The 23,393-nt window shown below is 46.8% G+C and overlaps 1 protein-coding gene, 2 long non-coding RNA genes and 1 pseudogene across 4 annotated transcripts in view; 2 read left to right on the top strand and 2 right to left on the bottom strand.

Annotated features, from left to right (window-relative positions):
• LOC307212053 overlaps window positions 1-23,393 on the bottom strand; it is a 326,205-nt gene that overhangs the window by 124,905 nt on the left and 177,907 nt on the right. The window lies entirely within an intron of this gene.
• Window positions 1-23,393, top strand: part of XKR6 (XK related 6) — a gene marked incomplete at its 5' end in the record, with an annotated part of 172,786 nt that overhangs the window by 82,371 nt on the left and 67,022 nt on the right. The gene's annotated exons all lie outside the window — the stretch shown is intronic.
• Window positions 5,538-17,403, top strand: LOC307212101. Its single transcript, XR_013836826.1, has 2 exons — window positions 5,538-6,429; window positions 17,209-17,403. It is a non-coding gene; the product is annotated as an uncharacterized lncRNA (long non-coding RNA).
• On the bottom strand, window positions 22,823-23,370 carry LOC307211917 (large ribosomal subunit protein eL21 pseudogene; annotated as a pseudogene). The gene has a single exon. The product of its transcript is annotated as a large ribosomal subunit protein eL21 pseudogene (transcript).

Below are 23,393 nucleotides of genomic sequence, written 5' to 3'. Positions count from 1 at the left end.
TCGAGCATATCTTATTTTCCCAGTCAATTTATCCAGTTCCGCAGTCTGTCAATTTCATTCTCCATTCTTGAATAGTTGGTATTTCCTCTTGTTTCCATTTCTGGGCCAATAGAATTCTTCCTGCAGTCACTGCATACTGGAATAATTTACAGTCTTTTCTTCTTATTTCTTTTTCTGTAATTCCTAAAAGAAAAGCTTCTGGTTTCTTAACAAAAGTATATTTTAACATCTTTTTCAATTCATTGTATATTGCTTCCCAGAAGTTTCTCACTTTCTTACATTCCCACCACATATGATAGAACGTTCCCTCTTTTTCTTTACATTTCCAACACTTATTACATGTTTTGTACATTTTTGTGAGTTTTACTGGTGTAATGTACCATCTATAAAACATTTTCATAACATTTTCCTTCAACCCCATGCAAGCAGTGAATTTTTTCTGCTTTTCTTGTTACTCTTCAAAATATGGCAACTCAACACGCATTCCCTCCACTGCCCCTTAATCCTGATTTTATTTTATTTTATTCCTTGGTAGATTTACAAAAAGAAAAACACACACCAATAAATAAATTTTAGAAAGGGGTACGATTAGATGCAGATGCACAAAGCCCTTTTAAAAAATAAATTTAAAAATCAAGATTCCTTGTGCTCCGCCCTGTTCCTGCCCAGGGCAGCCCCGCCCTCTGCCTGCCCCTCAGAGCTGGTGCGTCTCAAACAGCAGGGCCTCAATGGTGGCAGCCTCTACTCCTCCAGCAGCGACTATGAGCTGTGCAAGGAAGGAGACCGGAAGTGCCAGCCATGGAGAGGCCACAGAGAAGCAATGGGGTGCTTCCTCGCAGCCACCACTGCCACCAACTTCATTACTTGGGACAAGCACCAGTTCCTCCGTCTCGGTGGGTTTGGCGCTGGCGGCGCTGGCACAGGAAACAGGGCCATGCTGGGATCAAATCAGAAGTCAGGGAGGCTTTTGTAATTCCATGACTGTCTCTGGGAAATCGGGACACTTGGAACATACAGTGGACACTCGGGTTGCGAATGTGATCAGTGCGGGAGGCACGTCCGCAACCCGCAGCAGCGCAGAGCGATTCAGCACTTCTGTGCATGCGCAAAGCGCGATTTAGCACTTCTGCACATGCGGGACTGCCGAAACCCAGAAGTAACCCATTCTGGTACTTCCGGATTTCGGCAGTGTCTAACCCGAAAAAACGCAACCTGAAGCAGCTGTAACGCGATGTATGACTGTATTCTGGTTTTCCTCAGGCATCTGCTTGGGCACCGTGAGAAGAGGATGCTAGACTAGACGTAGTAGGAATAATAATAATAATTTATTATCTATACTGCACCCATCTGGCTGGGTTTCCCCAGCACTCTGGGCAACTTCCAACCAAACATTTAAAATACATTAAAACATTATACATTAAAAACTTCCCTAAAAAGGTCTGCCTTCAGATGTCTTCTAAAAGTCTGGTAGTTGTTCTTCTCTTTGACATCTGGTGGGAGGGCGTTCCACAGGGCTGGAGCCACTACCAAGAAGGCCCTCTGCCTGGTTCCCTGTAACTTGGCTTCTCACAGCGAGGGAACTGCCAGAAGGCCCTCAGAGCTGGACCTCAGTGTCCAGGCAGAATGATGGGCGTGGAGACGCTCCTTCAGGTATACTGGGCCGAGGCCATTTAGGGCTTTAAAGGTCAACACCAGCACTTTGAATTGTGCTCGGAAACATACTGGGAGCCAATGTAGGTCTTTCAAGACCGGTGTTATGTGGTCTTGGCGGCTGCCCCCAGTCACCAGTCTAGCTGCCACATTCTGGATTAGTTGTAGTTTCCAGGTCACCTTCAAAGGGAGCCCCACATAGAGCGCATTGCAGTAGTCCAAGAGGGTGATAACTAGAGCATGCACCACTCTGGCGAGACTGTCTGCGGGCAGGAAGGTTCTCAGCCTGTGCACCAGATGGAGCTGGTAGACAGCTGCCCTGGACACAGAATTGAGATGGTCCCTTGGCCTGATCCATTGGCTCTTTTTGTGTTCTTGGTTAGCATTCTGTCACCCACCGAGCATGCTCAGTCCCCGTTAGGCTGATTGGCAGAGGAAAGGTTGCTCCCCAATTCTGATATCTCCCTCCAACTGAAGGGAGTCGTAGTTCAAACTAGCTGAAAACCCCCAGTTTACCAACAGCTGGTGTGTAGGATATGAATTAGGGATAATGATCTCTTCATTGACAACAGGCTCCTGGGCTAAGGCCTGGATTCAGCACAACACACTAAGAAATAACAATGATGAAACAAATTGTAAACCAAAATTACTCACATCTATCACCGCGAGCATATTTAATGACTAAGTAGCCCTGATATTTGAGAGATGTTGAAAGAAGGATGCCATTATGTAGGCGTCAATAGCGGGTCTTTAAAATTGTATTTAGATTTGTACATATTTGCACATATCGACAAAGAGATACAGTGGCCTTGGTTGTTTATTACCGCCACACACCTCGTAAACGGTAGGAAGAGAGAAGAGGTGTCTGTCGGCGTTTTGTTTAATTGTTTCACTACTGGAGAAAGGTTATGGCATTGCAAATGCTTCAGACTTCACAAGGGTTTCAAAACAACGGCAGATCTTTTGTTCGATTAGCAGGCCTGGAATGACTGTGGTGGGCTTCTCTGAACTCCTAGTCCAGTCCTTCTCAAGGATGCACAATGGCTGTTAAGTAATGCTTAAGCACAAAATACTAGGCAGAAAACACACAGCTATTGATGCTTAACCCCATGCTGCCTGGAGGCCACGCAAGCAAAAAAAAAGTTCATCTCAGGTGGCCCGCAGATTGAACACTAGAACAGGAAGTTGGACCATTAGGTCCAGTTGTGACCGACTCTGGGGTTGCGGCGCTCATCTCGCTTTATTCGCCAAGGGAGCCGGCGTACAGCTTCCGGGTCATGTGGCCAGCATGACTAAGCCGCTTCTGGCGAACCAGAGCAGCGCATGGAAACGCCGTTTACCTTCCCGCCGGAGCGGTACCTCTTTATCTACTTGCACTTTGACGTGCTTTCGAACTGCTAGGTTGGCAGAAGCAGGGACCGAGCAACGGGAGCTCACCCCGTCACGGGGATTCGAACCGCCGACCTTCTGATCGGCAAGTCCTAGGCTCTGTGGTTTAACCCACAGTGCCACCCGCATGCTGTTCCCATAGTGCAGCCTGAGCCAATAAAAATGTACAGTGGTACCTCTGGTTAAGAACTTAATTCGTTCCGGAGGTCTGTTCTTAACCTGAAACAATTCTTAACCTGAAGCACCACTTTAGCTAATGGGGCCTCCCGCTGCTGCCCCGCTGGAACACAATTTCTGTTTTCATCCTGAAACAAAGTTCTTAACCCGAGGTACTATTTCTGGGTTAACGGAGTCTGTAACCCGAAGCGTATGTAACCTGAAGCATATGTAACCCGAGGTACCACTGTATCTTATAAACAAAAAAACCCTGATTAGGGCATGAAGATAAGAGCCTGTTGGATCAGTCCATCATCCTGTTCTCACAACGGTCAACTAGATGCCTGTGCAGAACCCGCAAGCGGGATTCGAGCACAAAAGCCCTCCCTCGTCCTGCGTTTTCCAGCAATTGGGTCTCAGAAGCATTCCTTGCCTCCAGCTGTGGAGGCAGATCATAGCCGTTGTGGCTAGGAGACACCCATGGCCTGAGAAGCGTGGCTTGTTTTTTGGCTTCAAAAATTGTTCGCTCGCAACAGTTGTTGTTGTTTAGTCGTTTAGTCGTGTCCGACTCTTCGTGACCCCATGGACCAGAGAACGCCAGGCACTCCTGTCCTCCACTGCCCCCCGCAGCTTGGTCAGACTCATGTTGGTAACCTCAAAAACACTATCCAACCATCTCGTCCTCTGTCGCCCCCTTCTCCTTGTGCCCTCCATCTTTCCCAACATCAGGGTCTTCTCCAGGGAGTCTTCTCTTCTCATGAGGTGGCCAAAGTACTGGAGCCTCAGCTTCACAATCTGTCCTTCCAGTGAGCACTCAGGGCTGATTTCCTTCAGAATGGAGAGGTTTGATCTTCTTGCAGTCCATGGGACTCTCAAGAGTCTCCTCCAGCACCATAATTCAAAAGCATCAATTCTTCGGCGATGATCCTTAATTCCTAGGAAAACCGTGCAGGAAATTCGGAGAGTGTGGGAGAAAGGGTTCTGTGCTGGCCTCCTCCCAAGAGGCCATATTTCCCTCCTGCCCAGACTGCCCGCTTTTAGCATCTCCTGGGCTCCCTCCTCGAGAACAGTCTGTCTGTGTTTCGACTATCGCAAACTGCTCCGTTTTGTAAACAGATACTTAAGTGAGTGTTATTTGGCGGCCTAGCAGATGGCTATTACAGCTGCCTCTTTCCCTTCCCCCTTACTCCCTCTGTTATGCATCTCCTCTACAATTACAGCTCCTCATTATTTTTTCTCGCTGGCTTTCCCTTGTTCTAATTTATTGGGAGAGAATTTTTTTTTAAAAAAAAAAGGACAGCGAAAGTCAGTCATGGATCCTCGGGGCAGGGAATTAAGCCATTGTGTCAAGGACTCTGATCAATACAGCATCCCACACAGCCCCAAATTGGGATGTGAAGATCTGGGGGTGGGGTGGGGGGAATCGAAAAAATTGGAGGGGAAACCCCTGGTCTCTCTCCCCCCCCCCCCCCCCGATTATTTGAGTGTTTATCAAATTGTAGATTTCAACGGAAGTCTCATAAAGTTCAACGGAAAAAGCAGAAGACCTAGTGGATCAGTTCATTCTCTAGTCAGTTCATGCATAAGGTCCATACATGTAAAAGTATCTATTCCATCTGTCTGTGGAACTGTAACAACCCTTCATGTGAATTATTGGACTCTTTGAACAGACAGGTTCATTGGTTGGCCAATGTGAGGACAGGATACAAGCTCTTCTTATTCCTTTAGACTGTGGAAGGTAGGAAACAGCTACCTGACTTTTAGAAGATACGTGAAGGGAGCCCTTTCAGGGAAATGTTTATTGCTTGATGTTTTACTCTGGTTTTATGACTTGTTGGAAGCCGCCCAGGGTCATTGAGGCAACCCAGTCAGGTGGGAGGGATACAAATAATAAATTATCGTTATTACTGTTCTTCTTCTTCTTCTTCTTTGGCAATCACTCGTAGCCGAGCAAGATTGTCCTCCATAAACACGGTTTTAACAATGAGTCTGTAAGTGACTATGGAGGCCAATTCTGGATCCACACGTCCTTCCACAGTGGGGACATAGGTTTCTGGGTTGAAGTTGATCATGGTGTGGATTTGCCAAGTGTGCCTTCCTCATAGCATGTTTCTCCCTTATGTCCTGAGTTCGAGTGTCTTCAAAGCCCGTGACACCTTTGGTAAAGGATTTTCTCCATTTGGAGCTCTCGCAGGCCAGTGTTTCCCAATTGTCGGTGTTTATACTACATTTTTACATTTGCCTTGAAACCTCTTTCACTGACCCACCAGCATTACACTTTCCATTTTTAAGTTCGGAATAGAGTAAGTTGTTGCTTTGGAAGGTGATCATCAGGCGTCCGCACAATATGACCAGTCCAACGAAGCTGATGTTGAAGAATCATTGGTGATCTGTCCTTCTTCCAGTACACTGACATTAGTTTGCCTGTCTTCTATTATTATTCTGGAGAATGCAGGACAGCTCTTATGTTGCCTAAGCTGGCGTTTGAGCCTCTTTTGGAAGGAGACCCCGCCGCAAGATCCACCTTTCCGCAGAGCGTGTGAAATAAATAAGTAACAGAGGACAAGCTACTAAGAGTTTTAATCAGGCAGGGCTTAGTCATGCGCCTGGTCGCGGGCAGGAGGGTAGCAGCGGGACGGCTTCCGAAGGCTTGTCGGATTCTATTATTCATGGAGGTGTTACCGCCTTTGCTGGGTTAACTCGTCAACCGCTGGTGCTGAGGACCTGGCTGCTTTTATACAGCAGAAGGATCAACAGGGTCTAATCCTCGTCTGAGAAGCTGAAATTCTATTAGCTGTTGTGTCAGGGGGCTGGGAGCAAATCCTGTATAGATTTCCCACTTAAGGAAAGAGTCTTTTAAGAACTTAAGTAGGTAAGAGCTGCCTCTCGTGCTGTGTTAACGAGCGCCGCAGAAACCCGGCATTGAATCTTGGGCCATGTTGGGAAGATCTTTTAGAACGTCAGAGGAGACCAAAGGCCAGGATCTTGACTCCAACAGCCACCAGTCAGGAGTTTCTGGGGAAACCACAGTCTGGAAAAGAGCAAAATCACCTTCTTCTCTTCAGAATCTCCAGGAACTGGTAGTCAGATGCTCTCTGCCTCTGATCCTTGAAGTTCTATTCTTCTTTGGCGATCACTCGTAGCCGAGTCAGATTGTCTTCCATGAACATGGTCTTAACAGTGAGTCCGTAAGTGACTATGGAGGCCAATTCTGGATCCACACGTCCTTCCAAAGTGGGGGCATTGGATTCCAGGCAGGAGTTGATCACGGTGTGAATTTGTAGCCACTGTGACTAGTAAAGTAAAGGTAAAGGACCCCTGGATGGTTAAGTCCAGTCAAAGGAGACTACGGGGTTGCGGCGCTTATCTCGCTTTCAGGCCGAGGGAGCCGGCATTTGTTTGACAGTGAATCAGTCTCCTTTGGGAGGTGGTAGACTCTCCTTCGCTGGAGGTCTTTAAGCAGAGGTTGGGTGACCATCTGCCATGGATGCTTTAATTGAGATTCCTGCATAGCGGGGGGTTGGGCTAGATGACCCGTGGGACCCCTTCTAACTCTTAAGATTCTGTGCTTCAACTTTATTTTATTTTGTCACATTTTTGTTACGGTATCGTGCAACAATGCATTAACACAAGGAAGCATTGCAGAACAACAAATAAGGTGGAATCATGTGCGGACATTTTTATTGCATCAGTGGCATGTTGCAGAAGGACACCTGCAAGAAACTAATTTATTTATTTATTTATTTATTTATTTATTTATTTGTTTGTTTATTTATTTATTTATACCCCGCCGTCCCCAGCCAAGACTGGGCTCAGGGCGGCTAACAACCAATAATAAAAACAAGTTGATTAAAATACAACTTAAAAAAACAAGATTAAAATATTAAGATGCAGATTATTCACAGGAGGAGGAAGGAAAAAAGAAAGAGGGGGAAGGAATCAAACTGATTCTAAGCCAAAGGCCAGGCAGAACGACTCTGTCTTGCAGGCCCTGCGGAAAGAGATCAGATCCCGCAGGGCCCTGGTCTCATGAGACAGAGCATTCCACCAGGCCGGGGCCAGTGTTGAAAAGGCCCTGGCTCTGGTTGAGGCTAATCTGACTTCCTTAGGGCCCGGGACCACTAGGGTGTTGCTATTTGTGGACCTTAAGGTCCTCTGTGGGGCATACCAGGAGAGGCGGTCCCGTAGGTACGAGGGTCCTAGGCAAAAGGGCAACAGCAGCCTGGACGGGCCCTGACTTTTTCTTCCCAGACTTTTTCCAAGTCATTTTGACCAGAGAATCCCCGGGGTGAGACTTGGAACTCTTTGCCCTGCCCATGTGCCCTGCCTCTGAGCTACAACCTTTCCAGGTTCCATCCCTGGATAACCGAGAGCTTTATCTGGTCGCCAGAGACAGGCACGGATTCTGTTTCCTGGCCTGCTGCCCAGTCGATTTCTCTTTCCCCCAGCCCTGCTTTCTATGAATGAACCAAACAGATTTGGCCGAGTGCCTAAAAGCTTTTTATCAATGGAATCAACAGTTTGCCGGATCAGCAGCAATGATGAGTCACAGCGATGTCCTGTTTCTTCTTCTGAATACCTTGGACTGCAGAGGTCACCTGGCTCAGAGGTTGTTGATCTCTATTCCGGGATTCAGAAGACAGCAGGTAGCCTGCAGGACAACAGCACACACTCTCTGTGGAATCACCTTTAGCCTGTGTGTGTGTGTGTGTGTGTGTGTGTGTGTGTGTGTCCACACAATATTCTAATGCCATACTTCCCAAAAAGATACGAAGCTGCCACATACTGAGTCAGGTCAGAGATCCACTTAGCTCACTATTGTGAACTTAAACTGGCTGCACTTCTCTGGGGATTCAGACAGGACATTTTTTTAAAAGTAAATAAATTTATATACCTTCCTTCATCTGTAGATCTCAGGGCAGTTCACAACATAAAATTACAATCTGGCGTTTCCCTCATTGCGAAAAGCAAAGCTACAGGGAACCAGGCAGAGGGCCTTCTCGGTAGTGGCACCCGCCCTATGGAACGATCAAACCGATCCATTCTGAAGGAAATCAGCCCTGAGTGCTCACTGGAAGGACAGATCCTGAAGCTGAGGCTCCAATACTTTGGCCACCTCATGAGAAGAGAAGACTCCCTGGAAAAGACCCTGATGTTGGGAAAGATGGAGGGCACAAGGAGAAGGGGACGACAGAGGACAAGATGGTGGGACAGTGTTTTTGAAGCTACCAGCATGAGTTTGATCACACTGCGGGAGGCAGTGGAAGACAGGAGTAGCTGGCATGCTCTGGTCCATGGAGTCACGAAGAGTCGGACACGACTAAATGACTAAACAACAATCATATCACCTCTCAGTCTTCTCTTCTCCAGGCTAAACACCCACCCCCCACCCCCTGGCTCCCTCAACCGTTCCTCATAAGGCTTGGTTCCCAGACCCTTGTTCATCTTGGTCTCCCTCCTCTGCACATGTTCCAGCTTGGTCAATGGCATTTTACCACTGTACTGTTGAGAGTGTATTAACTTATGGTCTGTGTGTGTGGTTTGGGAGCTGCACGGTCAGGGAAAACACAGTGCTGTCCAGGGTTGTAAAGACTGCGGAGAGAATTATTGGGTGCACTCTTCCCACCTTGGATCAAATCTATGCTTCCAGGTGCCATAAGAAAGCTGCAGAGATAGTGCAGGATAGTGCACACCCCGGAAATGATCTCTTTCAGCTTCTGCCTTTTGGAAGAAGGTACAGGGTTATAAAGACTAGGACTAGCCGCCTGAGAAACAGTTTCTATCCAAATGCAATTTTAGTTTTAAACGCAGTGTAAGGTAGTCTTTGATGGACACGGGTGGCGCTGTAGGTTAAACCCCAGAGCCTAGGACTTGCGGATAAAAAAGTCACGGTTCGAATTCCCGCAACGGGGTGAGCTCCCCCCGTTTCTGCTCCTGCCAACCTAGCAGTTTCTGCTCCTGCCAACCTAGCAGTTCAAAAGCACGTCAAAGTGCAAGTAGATAAATAGGTACCGCTCCGGCGGGAATGTAAACGGCGTTTCCGTGCACTGCTCTGGTATGCCAGAAGCAGCTTAGTCATGCTGGCTACATAACCCGGAAGCTGTACGCCGGCTCCCTCGGCCAATAAGGCGAGATGAGCGCCACAACCCCACAACTGGACCTCATGGTCAGGGGTCCCTTTACCTTTAAGCTAGTCTTTATGTGGGTATATTGCAGTGGCGTAGCGTAGGGGGTGCAGGGGGGGCCCAGCTGCACCGGGCGCAGCATCTGGGAGTTAGGGGTAGGGGTAGGGTTAGGGGGCGCAAATCCATGGGTTAGGGGGCGCAAATTACTTGCCTTGCCCCGGGTGCTGACAACCCACGCTACGCCACTGGTATATTGTATTCAATTATGGAGTATCAGAGTTTTTAGGGGCTGACCAGGCTGGGATAGCTGGGATAGCAGGCTTGTGGGTTTTGAATGTCTGGTGGAGATTTTTTCAATTTCGTTGTTCTGTATGGGACAATGACAATAAAGATTATCATCTCGTATCCTTAAACTGTTGTACCCAGAACTGTGGTTAGCAGTAATCTCTGAAATTAGCAATAATCTCATTGAGGAGTTGCCAGTTTGGAAAGTGGATGGCATTTGCATTGGGCTCATTCTGTGTTCTTTCTCGTAATCTCTGTGTGTGTGTTGTGTGGTTGCGTGTGTGTCTGTTTGCACTGCATTTCCTCCTCGAAAGAAACATCCGCTGCAAGGGAATGGGCCATCCGTCCTTGTGTTCTCTGTTCCATTATCCTGTCTCCTTTACGGGGCATCTTTGCATTCCACCCTTGCTCCAGAAAATAAAAGGCGGCCTCATTGCTTACAAGAAACTCATTTAGCCAAGCTTTTCTTCTCCGCTTGGTCCTCAGGGCAAGTCCATCCTCTGCCTTCAAACAACGCAGTGGCGCTCTGCTGCACGGCTTTGCCAACCCTCCATCTTCCCCTTCTTTTTGAAATGCACAGAATTATGCTTTCCCCGCCCCCCAAATTCCCTGTGATAATGAGCACAGTGCACCCCGGCAGCTGCTGCGGCTCCTGTGATTGGCCAGCCTCCTTCATTCTTGCCAAATGTGTGCAAGGGGGAAGGAGGGCTTTGCAGCAAGCTGTTACATCACCTAAACGGGGATGCTAATTTGATTAACATATCATCGTGCTGACATTCGGATTTGAGTCACACAAGCCCTCCCACCCATGCGATTGCAGCGGAGCGATCCTGTCATTATCTCTTCTTGCGGGGCATCCTTCAGGAAGCGGGGAGTGATATTTCTTGACACAGGAGGACCTGAAAATCGTGACACATGGGAAGACCTTAAAAAGTAATGTGTTGTGAGACCTCTAGGGGTAGGGAGAATGTCTTGTTTGCATTTTGACCAGAATCTGCGTCGTTTGCGCATCCTGAATGGAAACACATATCTCCTTTGAAATTTGCCTTTTCCGTTGAAAAACCTGGATTTTGCAATGCAGTTCTCGAGCCAGCCCGAATGTGTGTATCAGACAAAACAACATGCAAAGATGTGTTTGTTGGAAGAAATTTGCTCTAAAATGCAGGCGAAAATTCATGAGGATTTTTTAAAAAAAGAAAAATCACCAGTTTCGGCAGAAATATGGGGAACTGAACTTAAGTTGGGGGGGGGGGGATGAGAAATAGAAATAGACAGGTTAGTTCCCTCTAGGGATTGTCATCAATCAATCAATCAATCAATCAATAAACAAACCTGTTACATAAATACCCCAAACTTCACAGAATCCTTTTAAAATGTCATTATGGGGTAACAGTGGTAGAAGAAGAGGGGAAATAAAGACATCCGTGTTTTAAAACTGTTGAATTGATTAGATTTATTATTTTTATTCCACTTTCTCAACGCATGCTGAGCTCACAGCAGCTCACAATAATCACACTAAACATGGTAACAAACATTGCCATCCCTATAATATCAAGCACCAATTGTGGTATTTGTATGTGCAAAATCTTCCCCACGTCGTTTGACCCTTTAAAAAAATGTAGTTCTCTTTTTTCTCTCCTAGAAATGACTGGGCAAGATCTCTGCTGTTTTCACAGGAAAAACTCACTAACTCACAGTCTACAGCTGATAACAGAGCCAGCTGAAAAATCTGCTTACTGTGATGACATCATAGAATTCTATACTAAATTAACTCTTTCATAGCATTTTGGATGCACCAGCTCCCACACAAATAGCATATACAGTGGTACCTCAGGTTAAGTACTTAATTCGTTCCAGAGGTCCGTTCTTAACCTGAAACTGTTCTTAACCTGAAGCATCACTTTAGCTAATGGGGCCTCCTGCTGCTGCCACGCCGTCAGAGCATGATTTCTGTTCTCATCCTGAAGCAAAGTTCTTAACCTGAAGCACTATTTCTGGGTTAGCGGAGTCTGTAACCTGAAGCGTATGTATCCTGAGGTACCACTGTAAAACAAACAACAGCAAATTCATCAAAGCAATTAGTACAGTTCAGTAAAGTCAAAGTAACTCATCTTCTTCTTTGGCGATCACTTAGCCAAGTAAGATTGTCTTAGCAGTGAGTATGTAAGTGACTGTGGAGGCCAATTCTGGACCCACACGTCCTTCCACAGTGGGGACATTGGTTTCCGGGTGGGAGTTGATCACGGTGTGGATTTGCCAAGCGTGCCTTCCTCTTAGCACGTTTTTCCCTTGCGTCCTGAGTTCAATTGTCTTCAAAGCCCATGGTAGAGGCTGTTCTCCAGTTGGAGCACTCACAAGTTTCCACTTATCAGTGCTGATGCTACATTTTTTTTAGATTTGCTTTGAGAGAGTCTTTAAACCTCTTTTGTTGTCCACCAATATTTTGCTTTCCATTCTTGAGTTGGGAATAGAGTAGTTGCTTTGGAAGACAATCATCAGGCATCCGAACAACATGACCAGTCCAACGAAGTTGATGTTGAAGAATTATTGCTTCAACACTGGTGATCTTTGCTTCTTCCAGTACACTGACATTAGTTCACCTGCCTTCCCAAGTGATGTGTAAAAATTTTCAGAGACACCGTCAATGGAATCTTTCAAAGAGTTGGAGACGGCGGTTTATAAGTGGTCTATGTTTCACAAAAGGGACGCAGGTGGCGCTGTGGGTTAAAGCCTCAGCGCCTAGGGCTTGCCGATCGAAAGGTCGGCGGTTCGAATCCCTGCGGCGGGGTGCGCTCCCGCTGCTCGGTCCCAGCGCCTGCCAACCTAGCAGTTCGAAAACACCTCCGGGTGCAAGTAGATAAATAGGGACCGCTTACCAGCGGGAAGGTAAACGGCGTTTCCGTGTGCGGCTCTGGCTTGCCAGAGCAGCGATGTCACGCTGGCCACGTGACCCGGAAGTGTCTCCGGACAGCGCTGGCCCCTGGCCTCTTAAGTGAGATGGGCGCACAACCCCAGAGTCTGTCAAGACTGGCCCGTACGGGCAGGGGTACCTTTACCTTTTTACCTTTATGTTTCACAAACATACAGTAAAGTTGGTAGTACAATAGCTTTGTAAACAAGCATTTTGGTTTCCCTGCGAATGTCCCGGTCCTCAAACACCCTGCACTTCAATCACGAGAAAGCTGCACTTTCAGAACTCAGGCGATGCTGAATTTCGGCACTGATGTTGGCTCTTGTGAAAAGATAACTGCCCAGGTAGGAAAAGTGATCATCACTGTCCAACATTACACCATTAAGTTGAATTTGTGGCACTGCAGAGGGATTGTTTTGTGCTTGTTGGTGCAGTATTTTGGTTTTTTGGATATTGAGCAATAGGTCAAGCTTTCCTTCAGCTTCTGCAAAGATATTTAGGATGGTAACTCATAGTATTGGCTGGACACTTCCTAGTCACATGGAACCTTGCTCCAGAAAAACATGGCGTTTCCGTGCACTGCTCTGGTTCGCCAGAAGCGGCTTAGTCATGCTGGCCACATGATCCGGAAGCTGTATGCCGGCTCCCTCGGCCAATAAAGCAAGATGAGCGCTGCAACCCTAGAGTCAGCCACAACTGGACCTAATGGTCAGGGGTCCCTTTACCTTTACTTTTACCTATGTTCCTAATTGTCAGGCATGTGGAGCAGGGCCTTTTCAGCAGTGTCCCTCTGGAAATACATAAGCCTTCATCACTGCAAGCCTCTAGGGGGCCCCTAAAAACACATTCGTTTGCAACCGCTTTCTCTTAAATAAGGATGATGATTTATTAAATCTATTAGTCACTTTTTTGCCACAGCAGCTCAAAGCGACTTACAATATTTTAAGCAAAAAAACAACAACAAAACATACAGACATTAAAACCAGCATTTAAAAAAGACATTAAAACAGGGGTCAGCAAACTCTTTCAGCTGGAAGCTGGTCCACTGTTCCTCAGACCTTGTGGGGGGCCGGACTATATTTGGGGGGGGGAGTGAACAAATTCCTATGCCCCACAAATAACCCATAGATGCATTTTAAATAAAAGGGCACATTCTACTTATGTAAAAACATCCTGATTCCCGGACCGTCTGTGGACCCAATTTAGAAGGTTATTGGGCCTGATCCAGTCCCTGTGCCTTAGTTTGCCTACCCATGCATTAAAACATCCAACTTATAGATAGTTAAAAGCCAAATGCCTGATTAAAAAGGACAGGTTTTTGCCTGGCTTCTAAAGATATGTGACAAGGGCATCAGGCAAGCCTCTCTGGGGAGAGCATTCCACAAACGGGGAGCCATCACAGAAAAGTCCGTTCTCATGTTGTCACCCACCAAACCTCTCGGACTTGGAGGACTTCGAGAAGGGCCTCAGATTATGATTGCAGTGTCTGGGTAGGTTCATACATGAAGAGGCAGTTTTTGAGGTATTGCAGCCCTAAGCCATTTAAGGCTTTATAGGTCAACACCAACACTTTGAATTGGGTTTTGTAAGCATGGCACTGCTTAAACTCTAACTGTAACATTTACTCTTCTTCCTGGGTTGAATGTTGTTTGTAATTAGTGTAATTGCTGGTTCTCATTACCGGATGGCTTAATTGTTTTGGCATTCTGTGGTTTTATATTGACAAATGACTGGATCTTTCACAGCTCAATTTGACATCTGAGTGGATCTGTTCTGCAATGCTGCGTCCGGTGGAGAACTTTCTCCCAAGTCTCCTTTGGGTAGATTTTGCATGCGCTCATCTTGGCCTGAGGTTTTAAGATTCAGTGACCGAGAATCCCTTGCAAGCCGAGCCCTGGAGCTTCGCTTGTGTTTTAGCATGGGTCTATACGTGATATATAATTGATAATAGTTGTTCCTGTTATACTCGTCTCCAGAATGCAATTTTAATGAGGACAAAAAAAGTGGGCAGGGAGAGGTCTTTATTTTACATCGTACTCTCTCTATAAATACATTGCATTATTAAATGCAGACATTTCCTGCCTCCCTTGCTCTTGGCTCTGACCAAGGAGGCAAGTGGGCTCTTTCAATGAGCTCATCCAGGTTGCAGTTGCGGATGCTGCCAGTTCAGCACAGTTGCACTGAACCCTCGTAGCAAATGGGGTCCTGGGCGATGGTGACACCCACTGGACAGCCTCGACTTCTCGTGTGATGGAAGAGGCAGCAAAATATTTCTCTGACCTCTTTCTCTGCTTCACGTACATGATCATAAGGCAACAGCCCATTCAAATACACAGTGGAAATAAAATCCACCCCATTTAAGAATGTTTATGTCAGCAATCCTTTAAAACCCGGAAGTTGCCTGGTGCCTAAATGAGGCCAAAGCAGTCTCCATCCATTCCTTGAGAAGGACATTACAAAGTCAAAATTCAGGAACCACCACAGGAAAGGCTCTCTCTTTCTCTTTCCATTCTCTCTGATCTGGGCTGGTTGCTAATTTTCTACCAAGCCAAGTTCAATGCTCTTAGAAATTTGGAAATTAGGATGGGAAAAACAGGAACAGCTGGCGGGCGGCAAAGAGAGAGATCCCCGGCCACATCCTGCTTATATAGGGCAGGCCATGCCCCCAGAGCCAGCCGATTGGCTGACCAGGGAGTGATGCAGCCGGGAATCCCCCCAATTGTGCAGAGCTGGCCTCCACCCACCACACACGTGGAGGGGCCTTGAAGCCCACAACCCCGCCTCCTCCTTAAGGCAGAAGTTGTTTCCAGTGACTGGAAGTTTTGAGTTTTGCTTGCATATTTCCCACGTACATCTGGTCAGGCACTGTGAGAACAGAGTGCTGGCCAAGATGGGCCATTGGTCTGATCCAGCTGAAGGCTCTTCTTATGCCCTTATGCCCACCCACTTCCTCCGCATTGCCCCACGTTGTTTCTTGGCCATGCTATGAAGTGCCAGAAAATTAAGTGATATAATAATAATAATAATAATAATAATAATAATAATAATTTATTATTTGTACACCGCCCATCTGGCTGAGCTTCCCCAGCCACTCTGGGCGGCTTCCAAAAAAAAAATTAAAATACAGTAATACATCAAACATTAAAAGCTTCCCTAAACAGGGCTGCCTTCAGATGTCTTCTAAAAGTCTGGTAATTGTTCTTCTCTTTGACATCTGGTGGGAGGGCGTTCCACAGGGCGGGTGCCACTACTGAGAAGGCCTCTGCCTGGTTCCCTGTAACTTGGCTTCTCGCAGGGAGGGAACTGCCAGAGGCCCTCGGCGCTGGACCTCAGTGTCTGGGCTGGACGATGGGGGTGGAGACGCTCCTTCAGGGATACTGGACCGAGGCCGTTTAGGGCTTTAAAGGTCAGCACCAACACTTTGAATTGTGCCCGGAAATGTACTGGGAGCCAATGTAGGTCTTTCAAGACCAGTGTTATGTGGTCTTGGCGGCCGCTCCCATTCACCAGTCTAGCTGCCGCATTCTGGATTAGTTGTCGTTTCTGGGTCACCTTCAAAGGTAGCCCCACGTAGAGCGCATTGCAGTAGTCCAAGCCGGAGATAACCAGAGCATGCACCACTCTGGCGAGGCAGTCCACGGGCAGATAGGGTCTCCTTTAGAAGGAACGCCGAGGCTTTGGGCAAATGGCCGGGGTGTTTTCTCAGCAGGTTGATGGAGGAGCTGGGTGCCTGCCCCACCTTGCTGCAGACCTATAATTGAGGTCCGCGATTCATCACTCGGAGACACACCCTTCCTCCTGCCAAGGGGGCCCTGGAACGAGACACCGTACATCCTCTCCCTGCCTTCTTTTGCATCAAGGCCTCCCACATCGCAAAGGACAGCAGCAATGTGATGCAGACGAGATCAATAAAACCGTTAGCAGCGGAGACCCAGCACTTTGCTCTCCGAAGCACGTAGCCACCTGGGCTGCAGTGCACGCACCAGGAGGAGGGCAAGGATCGTCACAGGCTTGTCTCTGAGAGTGTGGTCCTGGGCAAGTGGGGGAACTCACATAAGAACTGCAAGGAAATGTTGCAGCATAGTTTCTTGGCAAGGATGCCTCCTCCTCCTCCTCGATTTGACATTCCCTTCTTGCAGACATTCATCCACCCAATTTTTCCATTTCTCATTTCCACCTGACACTCAGCAATGCTCAGTTCTCCCTGGGCTGTTTCGGGTGCCTGGGTTTTTTGGTTTTGCTGTGTCACCTTGTAAACCTTGGGGTTCCCCTGAGTACTCCAAGAGACTGCCCTCATATTTCTTAGTAAACCTGTTTTGCCTTGGCTCCATGCACGGCCCAAGTTTACTATTAGCAGGAGTGACGCGTTGCATGCATCCGTAGTTGGACGCAACAATGCATCCGAATGCCTTAGAAGATGATTTCTAAATGAGAGCAGCTTGTCCTTAAAATAGCACCCTTCCTCCTCTTCTTCTTCCTCTCCCCTCTCTTCCATCACTTATACAGTCCACTTCTGTCCAGCCTTACTCAGAAATAAGTCCCCTGTTTGGGCTTCCTGTAGGATTGCTCTCTTCTCTCTCTCTTTGGCGATCATTCGTAGCTGAGTAAAATTGTCTTCCATGAACACAGTCTTAACAGTGAGTCCGTAAGCGACTGTGGAGGCCAATTCTGGATCCACACGTCCTTCCACAGTGGGGACATAGGTTTCTGGGTGGGAGATGATCACGGTGTGGATTTGCCAAGCATGCCTTCCTCCTAGCACATTTCTCCCTTGCATCCTGACTTCAAGCGTCTTCAAAGCCCAGGACACCTTTGGTAAAGGCTGCTCTCCAACTGGAGCGCTCGCAGGCCAGTGTTTCCCAGTTGTCGGTATTTATACTACATTTTTTTAGATTTGCCTTGAGAGTCTTTAAACCTCTTTCGTTGACCACCAGCATTACGCTTTCCATTTTTAAGTTTGGGATAGAGTAGTTGCTTTGGAAGACGATCATCAGGCATCTGCACAACACGACCAGTCCAACGAAGTTGATGTTGAAGAATCATTGCTTTGATACTGGTGATCTTTGCTTCTTCCAGTACACTGGCTTTAGTTCACCTGTCTTCCCAAGTGATGTGTAAACATTTCCAGAGACACCGTCAATGGAATCTTTCAAAGAGTTGGAGATGGCGGTTTATAAGTGGTCCATGTTTCACAAGCATATAGTAAGTTTGGTAGTACAATAGCTTTGTAAACAAGCATTTTGGTTTCCCTGCAAATGTCCCGGCCCTCAAACACTCTGCACTTCAGTTGGGAGAAAGCCGCACTCGCAGAGCTCAGGTGATGCTGGATTTCGGCATCAATGTTGGCCCTTGTGGAAAAATAACTGCCCAGGTAGGAGAAGTGACCGACATTTTCCAATATTACACCATTGAGTTGGAAACCACAGGAAGGGAGAGTTGCTCTTGTGATCGAATCTTGCTTCTGGCCTTCGCCTTGGGCATTTGGTTGGCCACTGCGAGAAGAATATGCTGGACTAGATGGGCCATGGCCTGATCCAGCAGGATGTTCTTACCTTTTTAAGTGACCATGAGCCATAACAGTGAAGGGAAGCCTCCATTGCAAGGGGTTGTATACCTCTGAATATCATTTGGGACACAGAGAGGGGAGAACAGGCTCAGACAGCATACCTGTTGTAGTACAACGGTTTTGGAGGGCACGAGATAAGGGACAGTTGCCTTGTGTTTTTATTTTCTAGTTGGTATTGCATGTGTGTTTAGTCTACACTCCACTTCCCTGCTAAAAGGCAAATGACCTAATAAAAGAATACATTTTTTTTTTAAAGAAAAGGCAAGCCCTTTTTGAACAGGCTCCCGGGGTCTCCGCTTCTGAATTTTTGCTCCGGGAAGCAGAGAATCAACCGCTCGCTTTACCGTATTCTTCTCATTATGGAAATCCACAGAGAGCAAGGTGGTGCAAATCACCTCCAATTATTTCTGCGAAAATGTTCGCCTCCCTGGAAAAAAAGAGAAAGGGAGGGGATCATATGCTCAGATCACTTCTTTTTTTAAATGAAAAGAAGCAACGAAAGAGCCTTGTGGCACCTGAAAGAACTAACAAATTTATGATGGTGTAAGCTTTCATGACTCAAGCCCACTCTCCCTTGTTTTGCCTTCCCTTGACTTCCACCTCCTTCCTTGTCTCTTTGCTCTGCGTCAGTTTCTAAGTTGTAAAGTCTGTAGGGCCAGCATTCTTGCACTCCCTAAAGTCACGGGATGTCTGATGTCATAGATGATAGAAAGATAGATAGATAGATAGATAGATAGATAGATAGATGATAGATGATAGATGATAGATGATAGATGATAGATGATAGATAGATTAGATAGATAGATAGATAGATAGATAGATAGATATAGATAGATAGATAGATAGATAGATAGATAGATACAGTAGATAGATGATAGATAGATAGATAGATAGATAGATAGATAGATAGATAGGAGTCTTGGTTGACCACAAACTTGACATGAGCCAACAGTGTGACGCGGCAGCTAAAAAAGCCAATGCAATTCTGGGCTGCATCAATAGGAGTATAGCATCTAGATCAAGGGAAGTAATAGTGCCACTGTATTCTGCTCTGGTCAGACCTCACCTGGAATACTGTGTCCAGTTCTGGGCACCACAGTTCAAGAAGGACACTGACAAACTGGAACGTGTCCAGAGGAGGGCAACCAAAATGGTCAAAGGCCTGGAAACGATGCCTTATGAGGAACGGCTAAGGGAGCTGGGCATGTTTAGCCTGGAGAAGAGGAGGTTAAGGGGTGATATGATAGCCATGTTCAAATATATAAAAGGATGTCACATAGAGGAGGGAGAAAGGTTGTTTTCTGCTGCTCCAGAGAAGTGGACATGGAGGAATGGCTCCAAACTACAAGAAAGAAGATTCCACCCAAACATTAGGAAGAACTTCCTGACAGTAAGAGCTGTTCGACAGTGGAATTTGCTGCCAAGGAGTGTGGTGGAGTCTCCTTCTTTGGAGGTCTTTAAGCAGAGGCTTGACAACCATATGTCAGGAGTGCTCTGATGGTGTTTCCTGCTTGGCAGGGGGTTGGACTCGATGGCCCTTGCGGTCTCTTCCAACTCTATGATTCTATGAGATAGATAGATAGATAGATAGATAGATAGAGTAGATAGATAGATTCAGGTAGGTAGCCGTGTTGGTCTGACGCAGTAGAAATATATATAAAAAATAATAATAATTGTCCAGTAGCACCTTAGAGACCAACTAAGTTTGTTCTTGGTGTGAGCTTTCGTGTGCATGCACACTTCTTCAGATACACTGAAACCGAACTCACTTTTAAGAATCCCTGACCGATAGGCAGCCAACCTCTGCTTCAAAACCTCCAACTTGAGGTTGAGGAAAACTTGAGAGCCAGTGTGATTAAGAGCGGTAGTCTTGTAATCTGGTGAACCGGGTTCGCGTCTCCGCTCCTCCACATGCAGCTGCTGGATGACCTTGGGCTAGTCACACTTCTTTGAAGTCTCTCAGCCCCACTCACCTCACAGAGTGTTTGTTGTGGGGGAGGAAGGGAAAGGAGAATGTTAGCCACTTTGAGACTCCTTTGGGTAGTGATAAAGCAGGATATCAAATCCAAACTCCTCCTCTTCTTCTTCCAAGGAAGGAGAATCCACCACCTTCTGAAGGAGTTGGTTCCAGTGTCAAACAGCTGTTACCATCAGAAAGCTCATCCTAATTTTTAGCTGGAATCTCCTTTCTTGCAATTTGTATCCATTGGCCTGGGTCCTGTGGAATAGCAGAAAGCAAGACTTTCAGATATTTGAAGATGACTATCCTCTCATCTCTTGGTCTTCTCCTCTTCAGGCTAAACTGTCCATTAAACTTTGATTAGTTTAATGTTAAGTAAACGTCCAGTGCGCTTCCAACGCCATAAGACTTATCTCAGCAGAGAATTTCGTGCAGCGGCTGAAGAAGGCAGGAGAGTCAGTACCTTTCAATGAAGAATCCTGGAGCAAGCACTTTGGAACTCAGGAAAAAAACTTTATTCACAAAAGAAAAAACCCTGGCGATAAAGCACACATGCTTTTATCTCCGGCATAAAGAAAACTTTACTCTAAACTTAACTCATATCAGCAAACACGGCCACAAACTGAGTCTGCGAGTCAGGTCAAGGGGGGAAGAGAGAGAGAAACACGGGTGAACTGACTCTTTATACAAACTAACTCACATTCCTGGATGCTTAATGACTTCCAGCTGCTCAGTGATTAGAGCGACTTGTTACCTCTTAACCCTTTAGTACCAACATAAACATGCCCAGCTCCCTCAACCGTTCCTCATAAGGCTTCATTTCCAGACCCTTGATCCTCTTAATCACCCTCCTCTGCACACCTTCCAGCTTCTCAATATCCTTCTTAAATTGTGGTGCTCAGAACTGGACACAGGACTCCAGGTGGGGTCTAACCGAAGCAGAATAGAGTGGTACTATGACTTCCCTTGATCTGGAGACTAGATTTTGTTTGATGCAGCCTAGAATTGCCTTAACCTTTCCTTTTGTTCTGCTGTCAGGTCTGTTAGAATTCCTTTTGTATTTCCAGAGCTGCGATGGGAGGACGAGGGTGTGAGGAAGAAGGAAGGCTTTGCTTAAGAGTTTTGCTGCTGTGGTAGAACATCTGCTCTCAGCCAGCCTTTTCTTGGAGCATGTCTAGGATGCAGCTCTTCTCCCTCACAATTCCCCTCCCTTCCCTCCATCTCTGTCTCCACGCTTGTGCGCCTTCCCAGCTGCCGGCCGCATGACCCACAATGCACTCCGGCAGGCCTGGTCCGCCCCAGTGAACATCTCGAAGACCTCCGAGACTCAGGGAGGAGAGCATGCGAGGCCTGGAATGTGTGCCAAGTCCCAAAGTGTATCCTGTTGCGGTAGAAGGACAGAGCTGCCATTATGCCTGTCATGTTTGCAATAGCTTGCAAACACACAACTCACTCATTTCCCCCTTTCTGCAATCCTTTTTGGCACGTATCATTTTCAAGCAGACTTGAGGTGGGGATGGGGGGGAGAAACAGCAGCACCAAACTGGAACACGGCAGTTGGGAGGTGTCACAGGCTTGGAAACTGTCGACAGAGACAGCCGCCTTCACGCTCCCACAATGCATCTGTATCGACGTCCGTCCTGGAAGCACCTGCAATCTTAAATAGTCTGTAGATGGGCTGGTTTTGCAAGAGCAGTTGTAAGCCTAACCCCACTTTCCTGGGAGTGAACGCAATTGAACTCCATGGGGCTTACGTCTGAAAAGACATGGTTGGGACTGCAGCCGATATGCAGACATAAACTACTTCTTTTTAAGTCACTGTGGTGTACACCATAACAGTGTCGCTGTTTTCCAAGCACATTCTTGGATTTACAGAACCTGTCACGGTTTCTGATTTGATCCCTGAATGTCCCACTTTTCCTTAAAGGTAAAGGGACCCCTGACCATTAGGTCCAGTCGTGACCGACTCTGGGGTTGTGGCGCTCATCTTGCTTTATTGGCCGAGAGAGCTGGTGTACAGCTTCCGGGTCATGTGGCCAGCATGACTAAGCCACTTCTGGCGAACCAGAGCAGTGCATGGAAACACTGTTTACCTTCCCGCCGGAGCAGTACCTATTTATCTACTTGCACTTTGACGTGCTTTCGAACTGCTAGGTTGGCAGGAGCAGGGACCGAGCAACGGGAACTCACCCCGTCACGGGCATTCGAACTGCCGACCTTCTGATCGGCAAGTCCTAGGCTCTGTGGTTTAACCCACAGCGCCACCAGCGTCCCTTTTCCTTAGGATGCCCCTATTTTCATTGGAGAAATGTTGGAGAGTATGGAAAGGACATCCTTATCTTCATCAGAGAAATGTTGGAAAGAATGGAATAGGATGTCCTTGTTTTCATCGGAGAAATGTTGGGAGGTATGCCATAAACTTATAAGATCCTGAAATGCAGGACAAACGACAAATGCTGAAACAAAACAGGTTTTTAAGCAGGTGGTGAAACAACAGAATTATAAGTGCTTGTATGGTTAAAATAGGAACAAGGTTCCAAATTACTGGTACCGCTACACTAGAAACCTGAGTTTGCAGAGAAACTTAACAGTCGTAACAACTTTCAGACTGAGAATCATCTCGATATCTAGCCCTGCAACTGTGGACAAGAGGGAAATCTACTCACATGTTGGTGTGAACTTGCCAAATCTGCAGATTCTGAACCATAACTCAGCTCTTCTTTGAAACCCACACACCTCTGAATTTTTAAAAAAAAAATAGGTCCTCAACATGTTTGTTTTTTTTTTTGTTCACATACACTATGCCATAAACTCATATGGAATTGGTTCCAGCAGCTCTGGCTCCTTGCCATTGCTTCTCACAAAGCGGGCTTCTCTTGGAGGAGCAGGCTGACGTTTTAGTTCAAACCAAATTCCCTTTTCCTTTCCTTCTTTTTTTCTTCCTTTCATTTTCTTTCACACGCTGCAAGAAGCTGTCTCTGCTCTTTGAGTGCTTAATATGCTCAATTCGCACATTAATTCTCTTGGCCAGAATCTTGCCCTTAACTTTCTTGTTCACAATAATGCCCACAGCATGCTGGGTAATGTTGTATACCCTTCCTGTCTTGCCATGGTAACATTTGTGGGGCATGCCTTTCTGAATTGTGCCCATGCCCTTTATGTCAACAATATCACCCTTCTTATAGTTGCACATGTAGGTAGCAAGAGGGACCACACCATGTTTGTGAAAGGGTCTTGAGAATATGTAACGTGTCCCCCTCCTCTTCCCCTTGGTGTTGGTCATCTTGACGGTTTGCTATAAGATGGCGCTGAATTTTGTGGTGCTGGACTTTGACCGGCCTCTGTCCTGTC

The sequence above is a fragment of the Podarcis cretensis genome (assembly GCF_951804945.1).
Source record: "Podarcis cretensis genome assembly, chromosome: 3".
In the NCBI taxonomy this organism is placed as follows: domain Eukaryota; kingdom Metazoa; phylum Chordata; class Lepidosauria; order Squamata; family Lacertidae; genus Podarcis; species Podarcis cretensis.
Note: the sequence above shows the minus strand (reverse complement) of the source record. Positions and strands in the feature narration are given on the sequence as shown.